A 12,625-nucleotide genomic window follows, 5' to 3' on the forward strand; every position below is an offset into this window, starting at 1 on the left:
GACGAAAGGTGGAAAATGTTTTACTTTTTTAGTAATATCATGTTTATAACTGAGTCATACAACTAAACATACAAATAGGCAAAAAATATAGGATAGAGTTGTTATTTGAATTTTGTAAATTTTTGTTTGTTTATGTATCTAATTGTATGACTCAGTTGTAAACATATCATTATTCTTACTTTTTAGTTATACTTTTTGATTAAAAAATGAATAAAGAGCAAAGCTTGAACCGACCGCATAAATTGCAATCTAAAGTATCATCAAATTAATTAATAAGACCATAATCTAATCCTTGAATTTTGAAATAAAGTCTCTCTCTCTCCTATATACATATGTTGTGTGTGAATTTTCAATTAAGTTCGGAGAAGCCAGATTTCTGCGAGGTTATAGCTTGACCGAGAATCAATTTGGCTCAAGACTTGTTCGACCTAGCATAAGCTCGTCAAGGTATAGTCGACCCAGCATAAGCCAATCGTGACCAATTTTAACAGTTGTTCAACATATCATAGATAAGCTCAAATCGCAGATATTTTAGAAGAGATCAGATCAATAGCAATGATAGCACGATCTTAGTGCTCAATCGCAAGAATATCGAAGTCGAACTTTCATCTTGATTGTAATTCCTTTAATTCTGCTCTTACCTTTTAAAAAACCTGTATATAAACTCCTTCCAACGATGCAAGAGAGGTTAACAAATTATTCTAGGCATTATAAGCTCTCTAAGCAATAAGAATTACAGTGGATGTAGGCTTGATAAGAGCTTGAAAATATACATTTACCTAGTGATTTAGGGGATTCTTGGTGAGAAATTAGGATTAATTTGGTAAAGTTGCTTAATATTTCATACTTCTTCTTTATGGGATCAAGGGTGTGTTTGAGTGTTTTTCAAGTTATTAGTGCTAAATGTTATGCTCGAATGAAGAATCATATTGGCAACGGAATGAGTGATGAGTAGAAACAAATGGATTGATAATCGAAGTTGAATTGAAGAAGTTATGGAGCTTAGAAGTAAAGAGGGGAATCTAGATTATACTCCAGTTTGAGCATGCCTCGATGTTTTGACAATATCTTGAGCTGTATATCTCAGATTAAGACGATTCTTTGATTGTTGGATAGATGATTCAAAGTTAGCCCAATGGTACACACCATACCCATTTGCCTATATCCCCTTGGGCATGGGTTTGAGTGGTGTGGGAGGCCAAGAAACCCGTTAAGGGGGAGGACAATACCTACCGCTTGTACCGGCGAGCTGTGAAGCAACCGAATAGTAGTACGGCCCACCATGCTATCCATTACATAAAAAGGGATACATTTCATATGTTTACCACTTCTCCATATTCCATCATGATAGTGCTAAAAAATCACCATCTTTGGAGTGCTAAGGAATGATGCGAGATTTGAACTAAAGAAGAAGAAGTTATCGCTGTGTTGCACTGTGCCGCACCACACTTTGTCCAGAATCGACCATGTGCAGCACATTGCTGGGCCACAATCACAATTGTTAGGAATTTTTCTTCCGTTTTTTATTAGGAAAATGGGGTTTAGAGTCCTAAACTAAATAGAATTAAGAAAAATAAAACCCTAACTCTTGTGGGATATAAAGGGAAGTCTTTTAGCATTATTTTGGGGATTCTTTGGGAGAATAAGAGAAGAAAAACCTGTAGAGAAGAAAAATGTCAGAATTTTTGGAGCTTTGATTCATAATATAGAGAAGTTCTTTTTATTTCTTTCTTATAAACTCATATTGATTATTTTAATAAATATGATTGTTTCTTTCATGTTTATTATGAACTAACTTTATTTTCTAGGGCTAAGATGTAGCCCAATCTCTTGATTATGTGTTGATTTATTTATATTGATTTTTATTAAGATTTCTTCTAAGTTTTATTATTATGCCTAATGCTTTTGATTCTTAAGGGCCAAAGAATTGAATGAATTAATGGACTAAGTTGAGATCGAGACATGATACTTAGTTGGTCTACGGTAGTAAAATCATAGGTTGAGTGAACGCTAGAGATAGGTTACCGCGACTTATGAGGTTCTAGCAAACTCCATAGAGCGTAATGATCTCCAATTGCTTAAATCTGATTAAAGATAATTTGGGTTAGTAATTAAGAGTTAATTCGATAATTGTTCGAAAGAAATTTATTGGAAATTTAGAGAGTTTGACCTTTAGAAAGAGCTTAATAAAATTAGCATAAGTGATCAATGCATATGAATAAGAGTTGGTGCGAAATCTATGCCCTAGGTCTTGTCATCTTTCTTTAAACCCAAAGATTTATTTTAATTGTTTTCTTTTCAGTTTTCTTTTAATTTCAACTGTTTTTTTATTCCTTTATGTTTTCCTTGATAAAATTTGGATTAATCAAATAGTAATAGGATAGTTTAAATTGGTAATTGATAATAGTAATTCCCTTCTATTCGACATTTGTATTCTTATACTTTATTACTTGCACAATTTCTGATAAGAGCTCGAAAATATATATTTTGCTAGTGATTCAATTGGATTATTTGTGGAAAAATGTGTTTTTAATGTGAAATTTGAGTTAATTATTTCATAAATACATTCTACAGGATCAAATGTGTATTTTGAGTATTTTCAGGTTAAAAATGATATTGAATGAAGAATAATGATGTCGATGAAATTTATGACGAGTTGGAACAAACGGGACAAGAATTGGAGTTGAAACAAGAAAGTTGTGACGCGTTGAAGATACGACGTAAAACCTGGAAATCCTTGAAGATGATCATACTTCGATTTTTCGATCATAACTTGAGCTATAGAAATCGTAATTCAATTATTCTTGGGGCATTGGAAAGCTTATTCATATAGCTACAAAGTTTATGTTGATAACTTTTCCAAATTTTGAAGATTCCCAACTCATGGGATAGAAAGAACGATCGCTACAGCGACTGTTCCTTGAATTTCGAAGGAAACGTTAGGAAAAGAATAACAAAGTCTCTCTCTCTCTCTCTCTCTCTCTCTCTCTCTCTCTCTCTCTCTCTCTCTCTCTCTATATATATATATATATATATATATACACACTCAAGAATCTTCAGTCTTATATCTTCAGTCTTATATATATTTATATATATATAAGACTGAAGATTCTTGAGTGGATTTGAAAAAGAAATTAACAAAAATAAATAATTTGAGAGAAAAACAGTTGTGCTAGCTGAATGGGTCTATTGAATTTTCGTTAGCTGATTTTGGTACAGAGAACCCTTGCGTTTTTATATCAAGAAGATGATTATAAAAATGCACCGTATTGAGCCAATATACTGACACATACAAAACACATCGTATTGGCCTAAGACCCCTTTCTTTTTACATGGAAACCCAACCTACTTTGATCTTAACACTTTAACCGAAACTACTATACTCCTTAGCTTTTGCCTAATATTTCCCCTTGAACAAAACATCTCTTGATCTTAGTCTCAACTCTTTCTAATATTTCCCTGTAAACAAAACTATCCTTAATGCCTTAACTTTTGCTGATTACAAGATCTCCTCTTGTTGAGTATCCACGTCTCCTTCTTATTTATTTTTCTTCACATGCAGCACCTAACACACAGCACTGCCATTCCTGTAGGCTTCCAATGAAATGAACACCATAACAATACTTACCACAATAACACACAACAACTGCATTTGCTACGAACTTAACTAGAGTACTTCACCAATTTTTATCAGCTATTTTTATACTCACAATACATCAGAGAGAAGCATCCCATAGCAGCTTCATTGTTAAGTTCCATTCTTGCTTCTTATATTCACAGCTCTTACAACATAGCAGAGGAATAAGACACACCATCTCCATTTCTGTTGAAAAAAATAATTTTCATACGAGTCTGTACAATTTAAGTTTGTTTCCTAATTGCATACTCTTATTCAATTTGAATACTTAAAAATAATTAGTTCCATATTATAACTTATTTAAAATGAAAATTGAAATACTTTTAGCATTTTTTTAGGTAAATGGTAATTTTATGAAGAAGAAATAATTACAACCTAAATGCGACCGATTGGAAAAGCATGCCTCTAAAACAAGAAGGGATGACGCCTAAACAAAGCAAAACAGCCTGGAAAAACACCTTTATCACACCTAAAACACGTCTCATGGATGACGAAAAAGAAACAGCCCTGGAAGGCAAAGGAGAGGTCCTTTACACAGCAAGAGAAAAAAAAAACAGCAACCACTAATAGGAGACCAAAACAACCTGAAGCACGGGAGAACAAAACCCAGAAAACGAACCAGCAAATTAAGCCACCACCCAACCAACAATAATAAACACAAACAGCCCTAGTACAGAGTTATATTTTATCATAGAGTTACATTCATTTTTAAATCTATCATACATAGGGATGTAGCCAGGATTCTGTGTTAGTGGGTTCATAACATAAAAGTTGATAAATTTATAATAAAATATATACCAAAGTAATAAGCATAAAAAATTGACTTTTAAAAGTTATACATACCAAATTATCAATTTTACAATTATCCTCGAAGATTTTTCATATTTTGAAAATGTTGTATAATTGCTTCATTGACAATTCCATCAAATTTCTCTCTTTCAATATATGTAATAAGACAATTATTTAACAATTGTTTTCTCATTTGATTCAATAGTTGGTTTTTACATTTTTCATCGCAGAAAATGCTCTTTCAACACTTGCCGTAATTCATTTTGTACTGAAAAAATGGTAATTAATAATTTATTTTGTGGGGTCAATATGAAGTTATGTAGGGTTAAAATTGTCAAATTAATAAAACATTAAGTCTTCTTTGAAATTTTAAAAAAGTTAAGTGGGTTGAAAATGCTGGATATATCATATATTATTAGTTTCTAGACCCTAGTCCATGGTTAAACGCTTAAAACTTGTTTGAAATTCAATGAAAACTGAGATAAGTCCAACCCAGTACCCACATAATTATTCACCAGATAACTCTACTTTGTGGATGCAACATGCTTTACTTTTGATAAACAAAGGAAAAAAGAAAAGAAAAGAATAAGCTTGAACCAACTCAATAATTTATAATCAAATTATCATCAAATTAATTAATAAGATTATTAAGATCATATGGTTAGGTTAAAGGAGAAACTAAGACCAACAGTTCAGCTAAAGTGAATTTAGAAGGGTGATTCAGCAGCTATAAGAGAAGAAGGGCAGAAACACAACTACTCAGCAGCTACTAAGTAAAGAAGAAGATCTGCAGTATTTGTTTCAAAAATCTTTAACGTTCAACGGATATATTAAAGCTACAATACTTTAACGTAACCACAGTACCGATACGGTACTTATACAATATTAACTGTTCAACAGTTATATTAATAGGGATACACTACTTTAACGTAGCTACAGTACCAAAACACAACTTTTTTAATAAGTTCAGATCCCGCGATCTGGAAATCTTCATTTTGTGTTTGTTGTATGAGTGTTGAAGGGCTGGGATCTTTTTTTTTTTAGCAAGTCACATGGATTGCCACCTTGTGGATTAAAGTGTCAGAATTCAGAAGATAAGGGCTTAGTTGATATTTAGCTAAGTAATAACAAAATACTGTCGTTTTGTGTCTCTCTTAAAGTGGTCGAATATCTTCATCTTCTCTGTATCTATTTCCTTCTCTTCACTCTTTGTTTTGCTGCTGTTTTCATTTAAGTAGCAAACCGTCATTGTATAATGGCTCATTCAATCAAATATAGAAATTGCAGCTTTAATTCCTTTTTAATTTTCTCTCAATTTATGATTTCCACTTGGTATCAGAGCTATCGACTAACGTCAATAGCAAATATCTCAAACTCAAATAAGTCTGGAACCAGTCTTGAGAAGATGATTCTCAACTCCTCCAACTCAATCAGCTCGGTATTTCCATCAAGCCTTCAAGTTGTTACTCCGAAGTTGACCAGAGACAACTACCGTGACAATTATCGATTCTGGAAGTCACAAGTTTTGTCAGCGGTGGGAGCTCACGATCTTGAAGATCACCTCACAGGTCTTGTCCCTTGCCCTCAACCTTTAATTACTGCAGATCTTGAATCTTTGAATGAGTTAGGAGAAACTAGATCAAAGGAGAAAGTTAACCCTAACTATATTTCTTGGAAAAGAATTGAAAAATTTCTAATGACATGGTTGTTCGCGTCGATCTCAAAATGTATGTTTGCTTCTATGTCGAAATGTCAATCATCTACATCAATTTGGCTAACCCTAGAAAGTGGGTTCTTAAATGACTCTAAATCCAGAGCACTTCACCTAAAAACCTTACTCCAAACCACTCAAAATGGAAACCTAGGCATTAGTGATTATGTTAAAATGATGAAAGGAATAGCCGAAAGTTTATCAGCTAGTGGCCAAGTGATATCCGATGAAGATTTACCGCAGTTTATTTTAGATGGACTAGGTCCTGAGTTTGATGCAGTAATCGTTAATCTCACTTCAAGAATTGAGTCCAAGTTCGACTCAGTAACCTTACAAGAAGCACAATATTTGCTTCAAAAGTATGAAATGCGAATAGAGAAGTTTAATTCAATAGATTTTCTCAATAGTTTTGTCAATAGTTTTGTCAATATGGCTGCTATAAGTACTCCAAGGTCTCACACATCCACACCTATACCTATGATGTCTACTAGCACTTTTCCTTTGGCATATAATTTTTCCTCTGTCCAAACTACTGCTGGTTCACAAATGTATAACCAATATCCTACTCATTTAAGCTATTCAGTTCCTTGTAAATACTTTAAGTGATCAGTTTAATGACTCAGCCAATATTGGACAGTATGGAGTTTCTGTGCAAAACTATAGACCACCTAGTATTCCTCCTTTTGGTAGAGGTAGGGGAAGGGGAAATCCTAAAGGAAAACCCATTTGTCAAGTTTGTAACAAAATGGGTCACACTGCTATGTAGTGTTACCATCGGTATAATTCCACCTACAATGGAACCCCTTCACATTTTGGGAGTACAAATTATGGCAGTAATCAAGTTGGTGTTGGTTCTTCATCATCAAACCAACAAGTTCATTCCCTTGTCTATGGTCCTAACCTGGCTTACAATGGAAATCAAAACTATGAAAACAATGGTGGTTATCAACAACAATAGCCTACTTCACACTTTACCTAACAACAGCCTGCACCAACCATTATCCGCACACTCTCAGCCTTTAACTTACCCAGCCAACAAACATATCCCTCATACAGCTTACCTGATCAACACACACCCAATGAGCAAACACATTCCTCAGTTCCCAATTAGCAAAAACATTCTTCAATTCCCAGTCCAACTTATTCCTTAGTTCCCAGTCAAGCTTATTTTGTTGTTCCCCATTCCCTGACAAATAACATGTCTCTTGCTTTTCCCACTCATATCACATCAACTCCTATCCAAGATTCAGCCTGGTGTATGGATTCTGGAGCAACAGATCATGTTACTTTAGACTTGAACCAATTAGGTGCAAGTAGGAGGTATGATGGAATAGAACAGCTTCAGATTGGCAGTGGTGAGTTCCTTAACATCTCTCATGTTGGTTTTTCCCTTTTACCTAGTACATTGCAATCTAAATCCTTATATTTGAAAAATGTGTTGTGTGTTCCTCGTATTACGAAAAATTTACTTAGCATTTCAAAATTTACCAAGGATAATAATTTTGTGGTTGAATTTTTTGCTGAATGCTTTGTGGTTAAGGACAAGGTTAACAATCAAGTGCTGCTGCAGGGAGATCTTAAAGCTAGGTTGTATCAATTGAATTTTCCATCTGCCCTATCTTCATTGTCTCCACCAATCAATACCTCTTTAGCCTGCTCCAAGTCTCCTACTCAAATCACATCTAATAAGTCCACTAATGAATAGAGTACATTAGATAGTTTAGATTATGTTGAAGTTTCTCCCAAAAACAGAACCATCACTAAATTTTCCAACTATGTCCAGCCAAAAATCAGTTCTAGTTAGTCCCCTTCTATTACATGTGTTGAGAATAAAGATGAATCTAATGTAGCTGATTCCACATCTAATAATTGTACTTCTTTACTGAATAATAAAAATACAGTTCAGTTCAATTTTGGTCCCTTACATTCTATTATCTTGTGTACTGATTCTGATTCTTTGCATTCTTTACATGTTGCTCAATTACATGCTAATAATTTGGATGATACAGCTTCTAATAATTCTAAAATAAATGCACTGCATTCTCAATCACATGCTGATACTCTACATTCTCTTGATAACACTAATATTTCACCTGTTGATCTGTTGCATGCTAATCCTTTGCATCACTCTGATTCAATACATGATACCTTACAAATAGATACATTACATTCTCAGTTGCATGACTCTAGTTTACCATGTTCAGCTGCCCTAGTATCTGCATCTAGTAAAACCAGTACCACTGCCTTAGTTTGGCACAGAAGAGTTGGTCACCCTTATGCTAAGGTGTTTCACAAAATTATGAATCAACTTCCCAAATCACCGTCATCCTTTAAGAACTCCAGTATATCATCTACATTGCCTTTTTGTGATGCATGTCACCTAGGTAAAATGCATAGGAATAATTTTCCTCTCTCTCACTCAAGAGCCACTTCTCCCTTAGAACTTATGCACAGTGATGTTTGGGGACCAGCCCCTATAATGTCTCTTGAAGGATTCTGATATTATGTTGCATTTATAGATGATTTTAGTATGTTTACCTGGCTCTTCCCTTTAAGGACTAAAGGTGAAGTTAGGTCTACCTTTATTAGATTTCATCACTTAGTTGAGAGACAATTCAACACCAAACTTAAGTGTCTACAGTCTGATCAAGGAGGAGAATATAAAGGACTTATTTCTTATCTAACCAATTGTGGAATTCAGTGTAGACACTCTTGTGCCTATGTGCATCAACAAAATGGTAGGAGTGAGAGGAAGCATAGACATGTGGTGGAAACCGAACTAACTTTGCTTGTACATGCTTCTATGCCTTTGCAATTCTTGTGGAACGCATTTGATATAGCAGTATTTTTAATTAACAAAAAGCCTTCTTTTGTTTTGAATTTTATTTCTCCCTATCAAATTTTATTTCATAATTCTCCTCTTTATTTTACTTTGAAAGTTTTTGGTTGCACTTGCTATCCTTATTTAAGAGATTACCATCAGCATACTGCAAGAAATATATTATATTGTGACAAAATTAATTTTGTCAAATGTTATTTTGTCACAAGTAATATAGGTATTATAACAAAATAAAGAAATATCACATTAAGTATGACAAAAAGAATATATAGTGACTAAAAAAAAATATTGTTAGAATATTTTATCAAAATAAAAAAGCCCATAAGAAATATAGTGAAGAAAAACATTTTTATCATAATATTTTGTAACAAATTTTTGGCGCCTAGGTAAATTGTTTATTGTGATAAACATATTTTGTCATAATACATTTTTGTCACTAGATTTAGTTATACATGCTATAACTACAAATTATTTTGTCACATAAGAATTTATTTATTATTACAAAAAAAAAAAAAAAATTGTCATAATATATACTGAAATGAAGGTATTAATGACAAAATGTTTGAGTCAAAATATAAGCGCCGAGATAAATTATTTATCGTGACAAACATAGTTGTCATAAAAAACTTTTGTCACTATATTTAATAATACATGCTATAATTACAAACTAATTTGTCACAAAAGAATCATTTATCATTACCAAAAAATAAATAAATTATCATTTGTAAATATTAAAATCGAGGTATTAATGACATTATATTTGAGTCAAATTAAATGTGATATTTTGTGGCAAAAATTTGCTAAAAAAACATAATTAATATGTGTACAACTATTTGTCATTCCTCTCAACTTTTTAGCAATAACTAAAAAAAAAAAAAAAAAAAAAAAAACTCATTAACACATAGGATCAAGTACGAGGTTAGGGGCTAGGAAATTTGGTTGCGATTGGGGGGTGACAGGGGCGGGTCGAGTTTTACTATATCTAGCTAGATCAAAGAAATTTGTTCTCAAACAAATTACCAACAAATTAGCGATGAAAAAAAAAAACTTTTTGTTAATCGTAGCAACACATTTCAGTCCGTTGCAAATATTTGTTCCCAAATTTCAGTTCCTAATCTGTTGTTAAATTATTACTTTTTTTTTATTTTTTATTTTTAAAAACTTGAAAAGGCCAAAAAATTGTAAAAAAAATACAAAATCATTAATAATTTTATAAATGTAAATATTATGTACCTTTTTTTACTTTAATGATAAAAGAATACAAATCAAATTCAAACTAAATACAAATTACACCATAAAATTCATAAACTGCTAATGCGTGCCTAGTGCAACCAAAAATTAAAGTTCTCTACTTACAACTTGTATTAACAGCAAGCAAAGGTTGATCCATAGAGAGCAATTAATCATATTACCTAGCTTAAGATCATAGCAAATTAATGAAAAATGGGTGGGGTGGGGTTAGAGCCAGCAGTGGGTTGTGGGATGCCTAAAAATTCAAGGCTCATCATGCCATGAGTCGTGCCATGCCAAGGCCTGCAAAAATTCGTGCCCTGTCGTGTTGTGCTAGCCCACCAAATTTGAAGGCCCTCAGCATGGCCCGTTATATATCATGCCATGACTTGGACCATGCCATAGGCCATGTCGTGGGCTAACCAGCCCCATGCTTTTTAAAAATATTTAATTTTACTATTTATAAATTATGGTAATTTCGATTTATTATTAATAATTATTATAAAAATATTTTCTATATTATATTTAGTGACATTTTGTATTTATATTAATTAAGAAATATATAATCACTATGAAATGTAATAATATAATGAGACATTGAAATATAATTGAATTTCAACACTTTTTATTACTTATAATTATAAATTATAAATACAAATTTATAAATTAGGATTAATAATTATTATACATCTTTATTTTCATTAATTTCTAAATTCTTAAAATCTTCAACTATATTTTTACCATAGAATAAGCTCGCGAGCTTAAATGGGCTCGCGTATTTTCATTACCCAAAATCTCAAAATCCCAAAATCCTTAAGTCACTCATTCTATTCTTCGCATCCCAAATCGCGATACCTTGTCTAGGGCTCATTCATCTGACCTTAGCAAAACTAATTATCTTTGCATTCTTCACCTATTCAAGCATTCTAGTCGAAGAAATCCAATTTCGTTTGTCGTTCAAGAGGATTAGCCAAGCCATTTCTTCTTATCTCTCAACTCTCAAATAGCCCCTACTTTGTTACAATCAGACCAATACTTCGAAGCCTAAGACTGAGTTCGCCTTTTGTCATCTCCATTCGTTTGTATCTCGTCTGAGTTGACTTCTGAGTTGTGAATGGTGAGTTGTTGGGTTGGTTTCAATGTCTCTGTTGAAGTGAACGCTCGAAACGACTACGTATTGGAGATTAGTGGAACGGTGTCGTTTTGGACAGTTTTGAGTTGGATCCTGACCATTAATCCAACCCTAATCCGACGGCTGAGATTACTCTACAAGTCAACACTATAAAAGGGCAAAACAATTTCAGTTACACCCCAGCCTTCTCAATCGAAAACATCGTGTTTCTGTGTTATGTGTTCACAGTTAGGGTTTGTGCTTTTCTGATCTGATTTCTTGTGTAATTTGGGTGATTCTTGAGTGATTTGGCTTAATCATTTGAGGAAGGGTAAGGTTGTTCTTACTCCAGGGATTTCGTGGGTTAGAGTGTTCCTAGGGTCAGATTACGGGCTTGATTTTAGAGGTATGAGAGGTGCGATTTGGGCATATTCTTGATTAGGGCTGTAATTGTTTGATTCCTTAATAATAGTAGTGCAGCGAACTCCCTTTTTCCAAAGTTCAACATGGATGTAGCTTGCTCAAAATAGAGCAAGTGAACCATGGTAAATCGTTGGTGTTGTTTGTGTTTTGTTTCTTTTTGATTTTGTATATTGTGGTTCTTGGTTGATTTAGGATTACAACATTGTCTCCATTCGCCATTCGAGTTGTTAGGTTGGTTTCAAACTTTCAATGTCTTCATTCACCATTCATTTCAATGTTAGAAAATAGAAATTTTAAAGCCAAAGAAATGTATTTACTGGCTGTTTATAAATATTAGCCGAAATGGGTAAGAAAAAGATATTTGAAAAAGCTCTATTCTACTTTATTTTTCCCATTTGATACTTGTTGACTTGGAATTTTGAAGTCAAATTTCTTGATTTGATGGCTTCTGGCTTAAAAACTTGTAAATCCAAGTTTCAATAAAAGCTATAAAGCTCCATTTTATTGTTATCTTTTCAGATGTTGGTTTGAAGTGTTGGCATAGCTTCAAAGAGTTTAATATTTTTGTTTTTTGGGCTTCAATTTCGAAGTCAGATATATATAGATATTTTTAAATGTTTTGTGTGCATTAACTTGTTCTGATTACTGTGGTGCAGGTAGGTGCTCTTCAACATGTTCGATCTAACTTGACAGAGTTGCGAGGATTTGCATGCATATCTTTATAATAAGGGCGAATATAGGTATTCAATCATCTTGGGGATCAAACTTCTAACTATAATATTTGCTTTAAAATCCTAATTAATTGATTTGAACCTCCTAACTATATGTTATTGAGTTTGAAAGACAGGGGAAAATATTCACGTGCTTTTAAAATTTTGCAGCATA

Source organism: Pistacia vera, unplaced genomic scaffold (assembly GCF_008641045.1).
Source record: "Pistacia vera cultivar Batoury unplaced genomic scaffold, PisVer_v2 Contig423, whole genome shotgun sequence".
Classification (NCBI taxonomy): domain Eukaryota; kingdom Viridiplantae; phylum Streptophyta; class Magnoliopsida; order Sapindales; family Anacardiaceae; genus Pistacia; species Pistacia vera.